Below are 15,050 nucleotides of genomic sequence, written 5' to 3' on the forward strand. Positions count from 1 at the left end.
GGTGGTGGAGAAGAAAGAGACAGAAAGGAAGGAGACAGGGAAGAAGGTGGTGGAGAAGAAAGAGACAGAAAGGGAGGAGACAGGGAAGAAGGTGGTGGAGGAGAAAGAGACAGAAAGGAAGGAGATAGGGAAGAAGGTGGTGGAGAAGAAAGAGACAGAAAGGAAGGAGACAGGGAAGAAGGTGGTGGAGAAGAAAGAGACAGAAAGGGAGGAGAAAGAGAAGGCAGTGGTGGCGGGACCAGTAGGAGATGGAGTGAAGGAGTGGGGGGACAGTAAAGAGGTGAGATCACGGGTGGAGGAGCTGAGGGAGATGGTGGTGGGGCTGCCGGACAATATGAACGAAGCGAGGGGGGGGCTGTCGGACGCAGACAGGGATGTTCCCTGGTTGCGTCCTCCACCTATAAAGAAGCCAAAGACGTGGGAGCGACCGGACAGTAGGAGGAGGAAGGGTGGTAAAAAGGGGGGTGTGGGGGAGCAGGGGGGAGAGGTTTTAGGGCCCTCGTGGGCTCCCTCTCCTTCATGTTCGTTTACACCCCTTGCGGAGCTAGACCTCCCAGGCATGGCCCAGGGTTGGGGGATGGAGGAAGGAGAAAGTTTTCTGTTTGGGGGCATGGGGTGCTCGGGCCTGAGTCCAGAAGAAAGTAGGGTGGTGGATTTAAGTGGGGGGCAAATGACACAGAGTGTGCGGGTACCAGGCATTGTTTCTGTATCCAGGGGAGAGGGGATGGAGGCCGACGGGGGAGCGTCAGGAGTGGAGAAGGCGTCCCCGTCGGTCGGGATGGGGTGAGTTTTTCTTTGAATTTTTGGTGTGGGTATGGGTTTGGTTTGTAAGTAGGAAAGGGAGGGAAGATGTTTCCCTGATTTATTGTTTTGGGTTTTCCGGATTGTGTTATAAGTAAAATGCCTAGTTATGATTTTTGATTGATATATGGTTTTGTATTGAAAGGCATTGAACGTAATAAATATATTTTATAAAAAAAAAATCTGTTCTTATCAGTTTAATATCTGACACGTCCCCCATCGGGGACTACATATTAAATGGGTTTTTCGAACAGGGAGTCGGAAATGGGGCTTGCTCCGTCCGCTCCACGCATCGACCCGGTATTGCAGTACCTCCGGGAACGGTGCAACACTTTTCTCCCATTGTCAAGGAAAAAGAAATACACCAAGCTATGTAAAACAGCTAGCAGAAGAAGAGAAGGAATGGAAAAAGAAGAATCATCCAAACTGAAACAAGTGCGAAGCCCCTTCATGGGGGTCCCCCGTTTTCCCGCCATTTTACTTAAAAAAAAAAAAAAAAAAAACATTGGCCAGGAGAGTGTGTGTGTGTGTGTGTGTGTGTGTGTGTGTGTGTGTGTGTGTGTTTTTGAGCCCCCCAAAAATACAATCACTTCACCAGGATTGTGTGTGTGTGTGTGTGTGTGTGTGTGTGTGTGTGTGTGTGTGTGTGTGTGTGTGTGTTGTTTTGAGCCCCCCCAAAAAATACAATCACTTCACCAGGATTGTGTGTGTGTGTGTGTGTGTGTGTGTGTGTGTTTTTGAGCCCCCCCAAAAAATACAATCACTTCACCAGGATTGTGTGTGTGTGTGTGTTTTTGAGCCCCCCAAAAATACAATCACTTCACCAGGATTGTCTATCTGTCTATCTGTCTATCTGTCTATCTGTCTGTCTGTCTGTCTGTCTGTCTGTCTGTCTGTCTGTCTGTGACTTTTTACCCACAGCCCTCGAAAACTTGGAAGAGTGGGTTCGGGGACCACCCGCGGGGACCCGGCCTAGAGTGCACCGTGTGTGTCTCGGGCCCCGACCTCTGACTTCCATGCGACTCTGGTTTCTCTTCATTACGCACAAGCCTTTCGCCTTTTACTAAAGACTTCCGTGGAGAGGAACACTTACGAGTTCAACGTATTTTTGGAAGGGCTTTGCTTCTGGCAGAGCCCGGTATCTTGTTTCAAGAGAAATTGACAGAGATGACGCCGAGACTTTTTGCTCAGGCGTTTGACTTGAAGCCGGCTGACCGACCGGCGTATTTTTTCCACTCAAAGTAGTCGCTCGGGCAATTGAGTTCAAGCCCGACGATGACTGGTGTATTTGCCGGGCATTGAACAAATAGTCGCACTAGGATTAAAGAGCTAGTGACCTAACGACGCATTAGCGACTTTTAAAAAAAACACACCCGCCTGTCACCAGGGGAAGCGTTGGGTGAGGAGGAGCCAACTTTTGCCAAACCGATGAGGTCTGCCGAGGCCCCGGGCACCGAGCGGGTGCAGGGGTCAATTTGTGGGTTATCGCCTTCGGCCTTTTGGCTCAGATCAAGCTTGGTACCGAGGTGCCCCAAAGCCCGCTGAGCCAAAAAGGTCGAAGGAAGGCAGGAGGGAGGAAAGTTTGTTGTTTTTGGTTTTTTGAGACACGGTTGGTGTATTTTGCCGCTCTTTTCAGTTTTTACTTTTTGGAGGAAAAGCAGGAGCGGAGGAGAGGGCGTCAAGCTCCTTGCGGAGATGGCGCAAAATACTACAGGGAGGCCAGTCCCTAGGATGGGGCTGGCGAACACGGTGCGCTTTTCCTGGAGGGATAAGGCGATGGATCCACTGGACAGAGACGCTTTTGGGAGGACTATCCTGATCGGTATCCTTGGGCTGAAGGTGGAGGAAGTGTTCTGCCTACAAGAAAACCCATTGGAGGGTGCATATGATGTGGCATTGCATACGGAGAAAAAGCACGACGAGATTCTCAGAAAGGTGAGAGAAGTGGAAAAGGAGAAGCCGATGTCCCATTACGTGGTGACTAGCTTGGCGAGGAGCAATTTCCGAGTGGTTAACGTGAACATTTACAACCCTTACGTTAAGGACGAGGAGGTGAGGGCCTTTCTGGGGAGATACATGGATGGTGTCTCCTCAGGAAGGCACCTCAAAGATTCCCTGGGCTTTTGGACCGGGAGGAGGGGTTTCAGGCCCTCCTAAGAGAGGACCCAAATGGATTGGGTGGATACCTCCATCCTCCGGCGATGTTCTCCCTGGGGGCTGACCGGGGGACGTTGCATTATGCCCGTCAGCCTCCGTTCTGCAGGCGTTGTATGGCCTATGGTCATATCCTCGCCTCGTGCGGCACAAAGAAGTGTAGGTATTGTGGATCTACGGAGCACGAGGCGAGGGACTGTGACGCGCCGAAGGCATGTCACGGGTGTGGTATGCTAACGCACCTGTGGCGTGAATGCCCGGGCGCGTCAGAGGTCATACGCGTCTGCAGCTGGGGGGAGCAAGAGCCGGGGATGGGGGTAGAAGGAGGGACCAAGAACAAAGGACTGGAACAGAGGGAGCGGACACACGGGTGGAAGAGAAGGAGAAAACGGAAGGGGAGGAGAAAACGGAAAAGAAGACAACAGCATAGTGGAAACGGAAGGGCAGAAGGCTAAAGGAGAGCAGGAGGAGGAAGGAGACAGGAGAGTGAAGGGGCCAGAGAAGACGGCTGTGGAGAGGAAGGAGACGGAGAAGGCAACAGAGAGGGGAGGAGACTGGGAAGACGGAGGTGGAGAAGAAAGAGACAGAAAGGAAGGAGACTGGGAAGACGGCGGTGGAGAAGAAAGAGATAGAAAGGAAGGAGACAGGGAAGAAGGTGGTGGAGGAGAAAGAGACAGAAAGGAAGGAGAGAGGGAAGAAGGTGGTGGAGGAGAAAGAGACAGAAAGGAAGGAGACAGGGAAGAAGGTGGTGGAGGAGAAAGAGACAGAAAGGAAGGAGATAGGGAAGAAGGTGGTGGAGAAGAAAGAGACAGAAAGGAAGGAGACAGGGAAGAAGGTGGTGGAGAAGAAAGAGACAGAAAGGGAGGAGACAGGGGAAGAAGGTGGTGGAGGAGAAAGAGACAGAAAGGAAGGAGATAGGGAAGAAGGTGGTGGAGAAGAAAGAGACAGAAAGGAAGGAGACAGGGAAGAAGGTGGTGGAGAAGAAAGAGACAGAAAGGGAGGAGAAAGAGAAGGCAGTGGTGGCGGGACCAGTAGGAGATGGAGTGAAGGAGTGGGGGGACAGTAAAGAGGTGAGATCACGGGTGGAGGAGCTGAGGGAGATGGTGGTGGGGCTGCCGGACAATATGAACGAAGCGAGGGGGGCTGTCGGACGCAGACAGGGATGTTCCCTGGTTGCGTCCTCCACCTATAAAGAAGCCAAAGACGTGGGAGCGACCGGACAGTAGGAGGAGGAAGGGTGGTAAAAAGGGGGTGTGGGGGAGCAGGGGGAGAGGTTTTAGGGCCCTCGTGGGCTCCCTCTCCTTCATGTTCGTTTACACCCCTTGCGGAGCTAGACCTCCCAGGCATGGCCCAGGGTTGGGGGATGGAGGAAGGAGAAAGTTTTCTGTTTGGGGGCATGGGGTGCTCGGGCCTGAGTCCAGAAGAAAGTAGGGTGGTGGATTTAAGTGGGGGGCAAATGACACAGAGTGTGCGGGTACCAGGCATTGTTTCTGTATCCAGGGGAGAGGGGATGGAGGCCGACGGGGAGCGTCAGGAGTGGAGAAGGCGTCCCCGTCGGTCGGGATGGGGTGAGTTTTTCTTTGAATTTTTTTGGTGTGGGTATGGGTTTGGTTTGTAAGTAGGAAAGGGAGGGAAGATGTTTCCCTGATTTATTGTTTTGGGTTTTCCGGATTGTGTTATAAGTAAAATGCCTAGTTATGATTTTTGATTGATATATGGTTTTGTATTGAAAGGCATTGAACGTAATAAATATATTTTATAAAAAAAAAAAAATCTGTTCTTATCAGTTTAATATCTGATACGTCCCCATCGGGGACTACATATTAAATGGATTTTTCGAACAGGGAGTCGGAAATGGGGCTTGCTCCGTCCGCTCCACGCATCGACCCGGGTATTGCAGTACCTCCGGGAACGGTGCAACACTTTTCTCCCATTGTCAAGGAAAAAGAAATACACCAAGCTATGTAAAACAGCTAGCAGAAGAAGAGAAGGAATGGAAAAAGAAGAATCATCCAAACTGAAACAAGTGCGAAGCCCCCTTCATGGGGGTCCCCCGTTTTCCCGCCATTTTACTTAAAAAAAAAAAAAAAAAAAACATTGGCCAGGAGAGTGTGTGTGTGTGTGTGTGTGTGTGTGTGTGTGTGTGTGTGTGTGTGTGTGTGTTTTTGAGCCCCCCAAAAATACAATCACTTCACCAGGATTGTGTGTGTGTGTGTGTGTGTGTGTGTGTGTGTGTGTGTGTGTGTGTGTGTGTGTTTTTTGAGCCCCCCAAAAAATACAATCACTTCACCAGGATTGTGTGTGTGTGTGTGTGTGTGTGTGTGTGTGTTTTTGAGCCCCCCAAAAAATACAATCACTTCACCAGGATTGTGTGTGTGTGTGTGTTTTGAGCCCCCCCAAAAATACAATCACTTCACCAGGATTGTCTATCTGTCTATCTGTCTATCTGTCTATCTGTCTGTCTGTCTGTCTGTCTGTCTGTCTGTCTGTCTGTCTGTGACTTTTTACCCACAGCCCTCGAAAACTTGGAAGAGTGGGTTCGGGGACCACCCGCGGGGACCCGGCCTAGAGTGCACCGTGTGTGTCTCGGGCCCCGACCTCTGACTTCCATACGACTCTGGTTTCTCTTCATTACGCACAAGCCTTTCGCCTTTTACTAAAGACTTCCGTGGAGAGGAACACTTACGAGTTCAACGTATTTTTGGAAGGGCTTTGCTTCTGGCAGAGCCCGGTATCTTGTTTCAAGAGAAATTGACAGAGATGACGCCTCGAGACTTTTTGCTCAGGCGTTTGACTTGAAGCCGGCTGACCGACCGGCGTATTTTTCCACTCAAAGTAGTCGCTCGGGCAATTGAGTTCAAGCCCGACGATGACTGGTGTATTTGCCGGGCATTGAACAAATAGTCGCACTAGGATTAAAGAGCTAGTGACCTAACGACGCATTAGCGACTTTTAAAAAAAAACACACCCGCCTGTCACCAGGGAAGCGTTGGGTGAGGAGGAGCCAACTTTTGCCAAACCGATGAGGTCTGCCGAGGCCCCCGGGACCGAGCGGGTGCAGGGGTCAATTTGTGGGTTATCGCTTCTCGGCCTTTTGGCTCAGATCAAGCTTGGTACCGAGGTGCCCCAAAGCCCGCTGAGCCAAAAGGTCGAAGGAAGGCAGGAGGGAGGAAAGTTTGTTGTTTTTGGTTTTGAGACACGGTTGGTGTATTTTGCCGCTCTTTTCAGTTTTTACTTTTTGGAGGAAAAGCAGGAGCGGAGGAGAGGGCGCTAAGCTCCTTGCGGAGATGGCGCAAAATACTACAGGGAGGCCAGTCCCTAGGATGGGGCTGGCGAATACGGTGCGCTTTTCCTGGAGGGATAAGGCGATGGATCCACTGGACAGAGACGCTTTTGGGAGGACTATCCTGATCGGTATCCTTGGGCTGAAGGTGGAGGAAGTGTTCTGCCTACAAGAAAACCCATTGGAGGGTGCATATGATGTGGCATTGCATACGGAGAAAAAGCACGACGAGATTCTCAGAAAGGTGAGAGAAAGTGGAAAAGGAGAAGCCGATGTCCCATTACGTGGTGACTAGCTTGGCGAGGAGCAATTTCCGAGTGGTTAACGTGAACATTTACAACCCTTACGTTAAGGACGAGGAGGTGAGGGCCTTTCTGGGGAGATACATGGATGGTGTCTCCTCAGGAAGGCACCTCAAAGATTCCCTGGGCTTTTGGACCGGGAGGAGGGGTTTCCAGGCCCTCCTAAGAGAGGACCCAAATGGATTGGGTGGATACCTCCATCCTCCGGCGATGTTCTCCTGGGGGCTGACCGGGGACGTTGCATTATGCCCGTCAGCCTCCGTTCTGCAGGCGTTGTATGGCCTATGGTCATATCCTCGCCTCGTGCGGCACAAAGAAGTGTAGGTATTGTGGATCTACGAGCACGAGGCGAGGACTGTGACGCGCCCGAAGGCATGTCACGGGTGTGGTATGCTAACGCACCTGTGGCGTGAATGCCCGGCGCATCAGAGGTCATACGCGTCTGCAGCTGGGGGGAGCAAGAGCCGGGATGGGGGTAGAAGGAGGGACCAAGAACAAAGGACTGGAACAGAGGGAGCGGACACACGGGTGGAAGAGAAGGAGAAAACGGAAGCGGGAGGAGAAAACGGAAAAGAAGACAACAGCATAGTGGAAACGGAAGGGCAGAAGGCTAAAGGAGAGCAGGAGGAGGAAGGAGACAGGAGAGTGAAGGGGCCAGAGAAGACGGCTGTGGAGAGGAAGGAGACGGAGAAGGCAACAGAGAGGGAGGAGACTGGGAAGACGGAGGTGGAGAAGAAAGAGACAGAAAGGAAGGAGACTGGGAAGACGGCGGTGGAGAAGAAAGAGATAGAAAGGAAGGAGACAGGGAAGAAGGTGGTGGAGGAGAAAGAGACAGAAAGGAAGGAGAGAGGGAAGAAGGTGGTGGAGGAGAAAGAGACAGAAAGGAAGGAGACAGGGAAGAAGGTGGTGGAGGAGAAAGAGACAGAAAGGAAGGAGATAGGGAAGAAGGTGGTGGAGAAGAAAGAGACAGAAAGGAAGGAGACAGGGAAGAAGGTGGTGGAGAAGAAAGAGACAGAAAGGGAGGAGACAGGGAAGAAGGTGGTGGAGGAGAAAGAGACAGAAAGGAAGGAGATAGGGAAGAAGGTGGTGGAGAAGAAAGAGACAGAAAGGAAGGAGACAGGGAAGAAGGTGGTGGAGAAGAAAGAGACAGAAAGGGAGGAGAAAGAGAAGGCAGTGGTGGCGGGACCAGTAGGAGATGGAGTGAAGGAGTGGGGGGACAGTAAAGAGGTGAGATCACGGGTGGAGGAGCTGAGGGAGATGGTGGTGGGGCTGCCGGACAATATGAACGAAGCGAGGGGGGGCTGTCGGACGCAGACAGGGGATGTTCCTGGTTGCGTCCTCCACCTATAAAGAAGCCAAAGACGTGGGAGCGACCGGACAGTAGGAGGAGGAAGGGTGGTAAAAAGGGGGTGTGGGGGAGCAGGGGGAGAGGTTTTAGGGCCCTCGTGGGCTCCCTCTCCTTCATGTTCGTTTACACCCCTTGCGGAGCTAGACCTCCCAGGCATGGCCCAGGGTTGGGGGATGGAGGAAGGAGAAAGTTTTCTGTTTGGGGGCATGGGGTGCTCGGGCCTGAGTCCAGAAGAAAGTAGGGTGGTGGATTTAAGTGGGGGCAAATGACACAGAGTGTGCGGGTACCAGGCATTGTTTCTGTATCCAGGGGAGAGGGATGGAGGCCGACGGGGGAGCGTCAGGAGTGGAGAAGGCGTCCCCGTCGGTCGGGATGGGGGTGAGTTTTCTTTGAATTTTTTGGTGTGGGTATGGGTTTGGTTTGTAAGTAGGAAAGGGAGGGAAGATGTTTCCCTGATTTATTGTTTTGGGTTTTCCGGATTGTGTTATAAGTAAAATGCCTAGTTATGATTTTTGATTGATATATGGTTTTGTATTGAAAGGCATTGAACGTAATAAATATATTTTATAAAAAAAAATCTGTTCTTATCAGTTTAATATCTGATACGTCCCCATCGGGGGACTACATATTAAATGGATTTTTCGAACAGGGAGTCGGAAATGGGGCTTGCTCCGTCCGCTCCACGCATCGACCCGGTATTGCAGTACCTCCGGGAACGGTGCAACACTTTTCTCCCATTGTCAAGGAAAAAGAAATACACCAAGCTATGTAAAACAGCTAGCAGAAGAAGAGAAGGAATGGAAAAAGAAGAATCATCCAAACTGAAACAAGTGCGAAGCCCCCTTCATGGGGGTCCCCGTTTTCCCGCCATTTTACTTAAAAAAAAAAAAAAAAAAAAAAACATTGGCCAGGAGAGTGTGTGTGTGTGTGTGTGTGTGTGTGTGTGTGTGTGTGTGTGTGTGTGTGTTTTTGAGCCCCCAAAAAATACAATCACTTCACCAGGATTGTGTGTGTGTGTGTGTGTGTGTGTGTGTGTGTGTGTGTGTGTGTGTGTGTGTGTGTTTTTTTTGAGCCCCCCAAAAAATACAATCACTTCACCAGGATTGTGTGTGTGTGTGTGTGTGTGTGTGTGTGTTTTTGAGCCCCCCCAAAAAATACAATCACTTCACCAGGATTGTGTGTGTGTGTGTGTTTTGAGCCCCCCAAAAAATACAATCACTTCACCAGGATTGTCTATCTGTCTATCTGTCTATCTGTCTATCTGTCTGTCTGTCTGTCTGTCTGTCTGTCTGTCTGTCTGTCTGTGACTTTTTACCCACAGCCCTCGAAAACTTGGAAGAGTGGGTTCGGGGACCACCCGCGGGGACCCGGCCTAGAGTGCACCGTGTGTGTCTCGGGCCCCGACCTCTGACTTCCATACGACTCTGGTTTCTCTTCATTACGCACAAGCCTTTCGCCTTTTACTAAAGACTTCCGTGGAGAGGAACACTTACGAGTTCAACGTATTTTGGAAGGGCTTTGCTTCTGGCAGAGCCCGGTATCTTGTTTCAAGAGAAATTGACAGAGATGACGCCGAGACTTTTGCTCAGGCGTTTGACTTGAAGCCGGCTGACCGACCGGCGTATTTTTTCCACTCAAAGTAGTCGCTCGGACAATTGAGTTCAAGCCCGACGATGACTGGTGTATTTGCCGGGCATTGAACAAATAGTCGCACTAGGGATTAAAGAGCTAGTGACCTAACGACGCATTAAGCGACTTTTAAAAAAACACACCCGCCTGTCACCAGGGAAGCGTTGGGTGAGGAGGAGCCAACTTTTGCCAAACCGATGAGGTCTGCCGAGGCCCCGGGGACCGGCGGGTGCAGGGGTCAATTTGTGGGTTATCGCTTCTCGGCCTTTGGCTCAGATCAAGCTTGGTACCGAGGTGCCCCAAAGCCCGCTGAGCCAAAAGGTCGAAGGAAGGCAGGAGGGGAGGAAAGTTTGTTGTTTTTGGTTTTTGAGACACGGTTGGTGTATTTTGCCGCTCTTTTCAGTTTTTACTTTTTGGAGGAAAAGCAGGAGCGGAGGAGAGGGCGCCAAGCTCCTTGCGGAGATGGCGCAAAATACTACAGGGAGGCCAGTCCCTAGGATGGGGCTGGCGAATACGGTGCGCTTTTCCTGGAGGGATAAGGCGATGGATCCACTGGACAGAGACGCTTTTGGGAGGACTATCCTGATCGGTATCCTTGGGCTGAAGGTGGAGGAAGTGTTCTGCCTACAAGAAAACCCATTGGAGGGTGCATATGATGTGGCATTGCATACGGAGAAAAAGCACGACGAGATTCTCAGAAAGGTGAGAGAAGTGGAAAAGGAGAAGCCGATGTCCCATTACGTGGTGACTAGCTTGGCGAGGAGCAATTTCCGAGTGGTTAACGTGAACATTTACAACCCTTACGTTAAGGACGAGGAGGTGAGGGCCTTTCTGGGGAGATACATGGATGGTGTCTCCTCAGGAAGGCACCTCAAAGATTCCCTGGGCTTTTGGACCGGGAGGAGGGGGTTTCAGGCCCTCCTAAGAGAGGACCCAAATGGATTGGTGGATACCTCCATCCTCCGGCGATGTTCTCCTGGGGGCTGACCGGGGACGTTGCATTATGCCCGTCAGCCTCCGTTCTGCAGGCGTTGTATGGCCTATGGTCATATCCTCGCCTCGTGCGGCACAAAGAAGTGTAGGTATTGTGGATCTACGAGCACGAGGCGAGGGACTGTGACGCGCCGAAGGCATGTCACGGGTGTGGTATGCTAACGCACCTGTGGCGTGAATGCCCGGCGCGTCAGAGGTCATACGCGTCTGCAGCTGGGGGGAGCAAGAGCCGGGGATGGGGGTAGAAGGAGGGACCAAGAACAAAGGACTGGAACAGAGGGAGCGGACACACGGGTGGAAGAAAGGAGAAAACGGAAGCGGGAGGAGAAAACGGAAAAGAAGACAACAGCATAGTGGAAACGGAAGGGCAGAAGGCTAAAGGAGAGCAGGAGGAGGAAGGAGACAGGAGAGTGAAGGGGCCAGAGAAGACGGCTGTGGAGAGGAAGGAGACGGAGAAGGCAACAGAGAGGGAGGAGACTGGGAAGACGGAGGTGGAGAAGAAAGAGACAGAAAGGAAGGAGACTGGGAAGACGGCGGTGGAGAAGAAAGAGATAGAAAGGAAGGAGACAGGGAAGAAGGTGGTGGAGGAGAAAGAGACAGAAAGGAAGGAGAGGGAAGAAGGTGGTGGAGGAGAAAGAGACAGAAAGGAAGGAGACAGGGAAGAAGGTGGTGGAGGAGAAAGAGACAGAAAGGAAGGAGAGAGGGAAGAAGGTGGTGGAGAAGAAAGAGACAGAAAGGAAGGAGACAGGGAAGAAGGTGGTGGAGAAGAAAGAGACAGAAAGGGAGGAGACAGGGAAGAAGGTGGTGGAGGAGAAAGAGACAGAAAGGAAGGAGATAGGGAAGAAGGTGGTGGAGAAGAAAGAGACAGAAAGGAAGGAGACAGGGAAGAAGGTGGTGGAGAAGAAAGAGACAGAAAGGGAGGAGAAAGAGAAGGCAGTGGTGGCGGGACCAGTAGGAGATGGAGTGAAGGAGTGGGGGGACAGTAAAGAGGTGAGATCACGGGTGGAGGAGCTGAGGGAGATGGTGGTGGGGCTGCGGACAATATGAACGAAGCGAGGGGGGGCTGTCGGACGCAGACAGGATGTTCCCTGGTTGCGTCCTCCACCTATAAAGAAGCCAAAGAGCGTGGGAGCGACCGGACAGTAGGAGGAGGAAGGGTGGTAAAAGGGGGGGTGTGGGGGAGCAGGGGGAGAGGTTTTAGGGCCCTCGTGGGCTCCTCTCCTTCATGTTCGTTTACACCCCTTGCGGAGCTAGACCTCCCAGGCATGGCCCAGGGTTGGGGATGGAGGAAGGAGAAAGTTTTCTGTTTGGGGCATGGGGTGCTCGGGCCTGAGTCCAGAAGAAAGTAGGGTGGTGGATTTAAGTGGGGGCAAATGACACAGAGTGTGCGGGTACCAGGCATTGTTTCTGTATCCAGGGGAGAGGGGATGGAGGCCGACGGGGAGCGTCAGGAGTGGAGAAGGCGTCCCCGTCGGTCGGGATGGGGTGAGTTTTTCTTTGAATTTTTTTGGTGTGGGTATGGGTTTGGTTTGTAAGTAGGAAAGGGAGGAAGATGTTTCCCTGATTTATTGTTTTGGGTTTTCCGGATTGTGTTATAAGTAAAATGCCTAGTTATGATTTTTTGATTGATATATGGTTTTGTATTGAAAGGCATTGAACGTAATAAATATATTTTATAAAAAAAAATCTGTTCTTATCAGTTTAATATCCGACAATCGTCCCCATCGGGGGACTACATATTAAATGGATTTTTCGAACAGGGAGTCGGAAATGGGGCTTGCTCCGTCCGCTCCACGCATCGACCCGGTATTGCAGTACCTCCGGGAACGGTGCAACACTTTTCTCCCATTGTCAAGGAAAAGAAATACACCAAGCTATGTAAAACAGCTAGCAGAAGAAGAGAAGGAATGGAAAAAGAAGAATCATCCAAACTGAAACAAGTGCGAAGCCCCTTCATGGGGGTCCCCGTTTTCCCGCCATTTTACTTAAAAAAAAAAAAAAAAAAACATTGGCCAGGAGAGTGTGTGTGTGTGTGTGTGTGTGTGTGTGTGTGTGTGTGTGTGTGTGTGTGTGTGTTTTTTGAGCCCCCAAAAATACAATCACTTCACCAGGATTGTGTGTGTGTGTGTGTGTGTGTGTGTGTGTGTGTGTGTGTGTGTGTGTGTGTGTGTGTGTGTGTTTTTGAGCCCCCCAAAAAATACAATCACTTCACCAGGATTGTGTGTGTGTGTGTGTGTGTGTGTGTGTTTTTTGAGCCCCCAAAAAATACAATCACTTCACCAGGATTGTGTGTGTGTGTGTGTTTTTGAGCCCCCCCAAAAATACAATCACTTCACCAGGATTGTCTATCTGTCTATCTGTCTATCTGTCTATCTGTCTGTCTGTCTGTCTGTCTGTCTGTCTGTCTGTCTGTGACTTTTTACCCACAGCCCTCGAAAACTTGGAAGAGTGGGTTCGGGGACCACCCGCGGGACCCGGCCTAGAGTGCACCGTGTGTGTCTCGGGCCCCGACCTCTGACTTCCATACGACTCTGGTTTCTCTTCATTACGCACAAGCCTTTCGCCTTTTACTAAAGACTTCCGTGGAGAGGAACACTTACGAGTTCAACGTATTTTTGGAAGGGCTTTGCTTTCTGGCAGAGCCCGGTATCTTGTTTCAAGAGAAATTGACAGAGATGACGCCTTGAGACTTTTGCTCAGGCGTTTGACTTGAAGCCGGCTGACCGACCGGCGTATTTTTTCCACCTCAAAGTAGTCGCTCGGATTGAGTTCAAGCCCGACGATGACTGGTGTATTTGCCGGGCATTGAACAAATAGTCGCACTAGGATTAAAGAGCTAGTGACCTAACGACGCATTAGCGACTTTTTAAAAAAAACACACCCGCCTGTCACCAGGGAAGCGTTAGGTGAGGAGGAGCCAACTTTTGCCAAACCGATGAGGTCTGCCGAGGCCCCCGGGCACCGGGCGGGTGCAGGGGTCAATTTGTGGGTTATCGCTCGGCCTTTTGGCTCAGATCAAGCTTGGTACCGAGGTGCCCCAAAGCCCGCTGAGCCAAAAGGTCGAGAAGCCCGGAGGGAGGAAAGTTTTTGTTTTTGAGTCACTTTTTGAAGAAAGCCTTATTTTCTGTAAGGAATGGAGGGAAATGAGCGGAGCAGGTCGGTTCCGGGGATCGGATTGGCCAACACGTTGAGATTCGTGTGGAAGGACAAAGCGGTGGAGCAATTTGGGAGGGAGACATTCGGGAGAACTATCTTGATGGGTGCGCTCAAGATTGGAGTAGAGGATGTCTTCTGCCTCCAGGGGAATCCAATAGAGGGAGGTTTTGATGTGACATTGTACACAGAAAAACAACATGAGGACACGATGCAGAAGGCAAGGGAATTGGAGGAAGTGAAGCCTATGTGCTTCTATGCAGTGACGAACCTGGCGAAGGCAAATTTTAGAGTGGTGACGGTTACGATGTATAACCCATACGTGAAAGAAGAAGAGGTGAGGACCTTCCTGGGGAGGTATATGGATAACATCTCCTCAGGAAGGCTCCTCAAGGATTCACTCGGGTTTTGGACTGGGAGGAGAGCATATCAAGCTCTTCTCAGGGAAGACCCAAAGGGTGACTATCCATCCTCCCCGGCTAATGAGTTCTCCCTGGGGGCTGACCGGGGACTGCATATGCCCGTCAGCCTCCGTTTACTCAGGCTTGTAGCCTATGGTGATATCCTCGCCCTCGTGCAGCAAAAAGAAGTGTAGGTACTGTGGATTCTGCGGAGCACGAGGCGAGGGACTGTGACGCGCCGAAGGCATGTCACGGGTGTGGCATGCTAACGCACCTGTGGCGTGAATGCCCGGCGCGGCAGAGGTCATACGCTGTCTGCAGCTGGGGGAGCGAGAGCCGGGGATGGGGGAAAGAAGAGGAGACCCCCAAGAACAGGCAGGCGAGGGAGCGGACACACAGCCGAGGAGAGGAGGAAAAAAAACAGGAGAAGGAAAAGACAAAGAAGAAATGGCATAGTGGTACCAGAAGAGAAGGAGGCCAAAGGAGAGGAGGAGAAAGGAGTCAGTAGTGTGGAGGGACAAAGAGAGACAGTGGTGGAGGAGAGGAGACAGAGAAGGCATCGGAGGGGAAGGGAGAGACAAAAGAAGAACGAAGAGGAGAGAGACAGAGAAGGCATCAGAGAGGAAGATGGAGAAGGCATCAGAGAAGAAGACAGAAGACATTGGAGAAGATGGAGAGCTGAGAAGGCATCGGAGAGGGAGGAGACAGAGAAGGCATCGGAGGGAAAGGAGACAAAGAAGACATCAAGAGGAGAGAGAACAGAGAAGGCATCAGAGAGGAAGATGGAGAAGGCATCAGAGAAGAAGACAGAGAAGACATTGAGAAGATGGAGACTGAGAAGGCATCGAGAGGAAGGAGACAGAGAAGGCATCGAGGCGGGAACCAGAAGGAGAGGGGTGAAGGAGTGGGGGGACTGTTAAGGGGTGGAAACACAGGTGGAGGTGGAGAAAGAGGCGACTTATGAAAACGTTTTGCCTTTTACTCCA

General features: G+C 51.3%; 4 non-coding genes and 4 pseudogenes across 4 annotated transcripts; all 8 read left to right on the forward strand.

The window, feature by feature from the left end:
- The first annotated feature begins 962 nt into the window (after positions 1–962).
- On the forward strand, positions 963–1,135 carry LOC123730594 (uncharacterized; annotated as a pseudogene).
- A 685-nt stretch (positions 1,136–1,820) lies between these two features.
- Positions 1,821–1,937, forward strand: LOC123730617 (U5 spliceosomal RNA). Its single transcript, XR_006762052.1, has one exon. It is a non-coding gene; the product is annotated as a U5 spliceosomal RNA (small nuclear RNA).
- Positions 1,938–4,704: 2,767 nt separating this feature from the next.
- LOC123730595 (uncharacterized) lies at positions 4,705–4,880 on the forward strand (annotated as a pseudogene).
- Positions 4,881–5,567: 687 nt separating this feature from the next.
- LOC123730618 (U5 spliceosomal RNA) lies at positions 5,568–5,684 on the forward strand. Its single transcript, XR_006762053.1, has one exon. It is a non-coding gene; the product is annotated as a U5 spliceosomal RNA (small nuclear RNA).
- Positions 5,685–8,445: 2,761 nt separating this feature from the next.
- Positions 8,446–8,617, forward strand: LOC123730585 (uncharacterized; annotated as a pseudogene).
- Positions 8,618–9,307: 690 nt separating this feature from the next.
- On the forward strand, positions 9,308–9,423 carry LOC123730659 (U5 spliceosomal RNA). The gene has a single exon (XR_006762094.1). It is a non-coding gene; the product is annotated as a U5 spliceosomal RNA (small nuclear RNA).
- A 2,753-nt stretch (positions 9,424–12,176) lies between these two features.
- Positions 12,177–12,350, forward strand: LOC123730598 (uncharacterized; annotated as a pseudogene).
- A 686-nt stretch (positions 12,351–13,036) lies between these two features.
- Positions 13,037–13,153, forward strand: LOC123730604 (U5 spliceosomal RNA). Its single transcript, XR_006762039.1, has one exon. It is a non-coding gene; the product is annotated as a U5 spliceosomal RNA (small nuclear RNA).
- The last annotated feature ends 1,897 nt before the right edge of the window (positions 13,154–15,050 follow it).

This window comes from Salmo salar, chromosome ssa25 (genome assembly GCF_905237065.1).
Source record: "Salmo salar chromosome ssa25, Ssal_v3.1, whole genome shotgun sequence".
In the NCBI taxonomy this organism is placed as follows: Eukaryota; Metazoa; Chordata; class Actinopteri; order Salmoniformes; family Salmonidae; genus Salmo; species Salmo salar.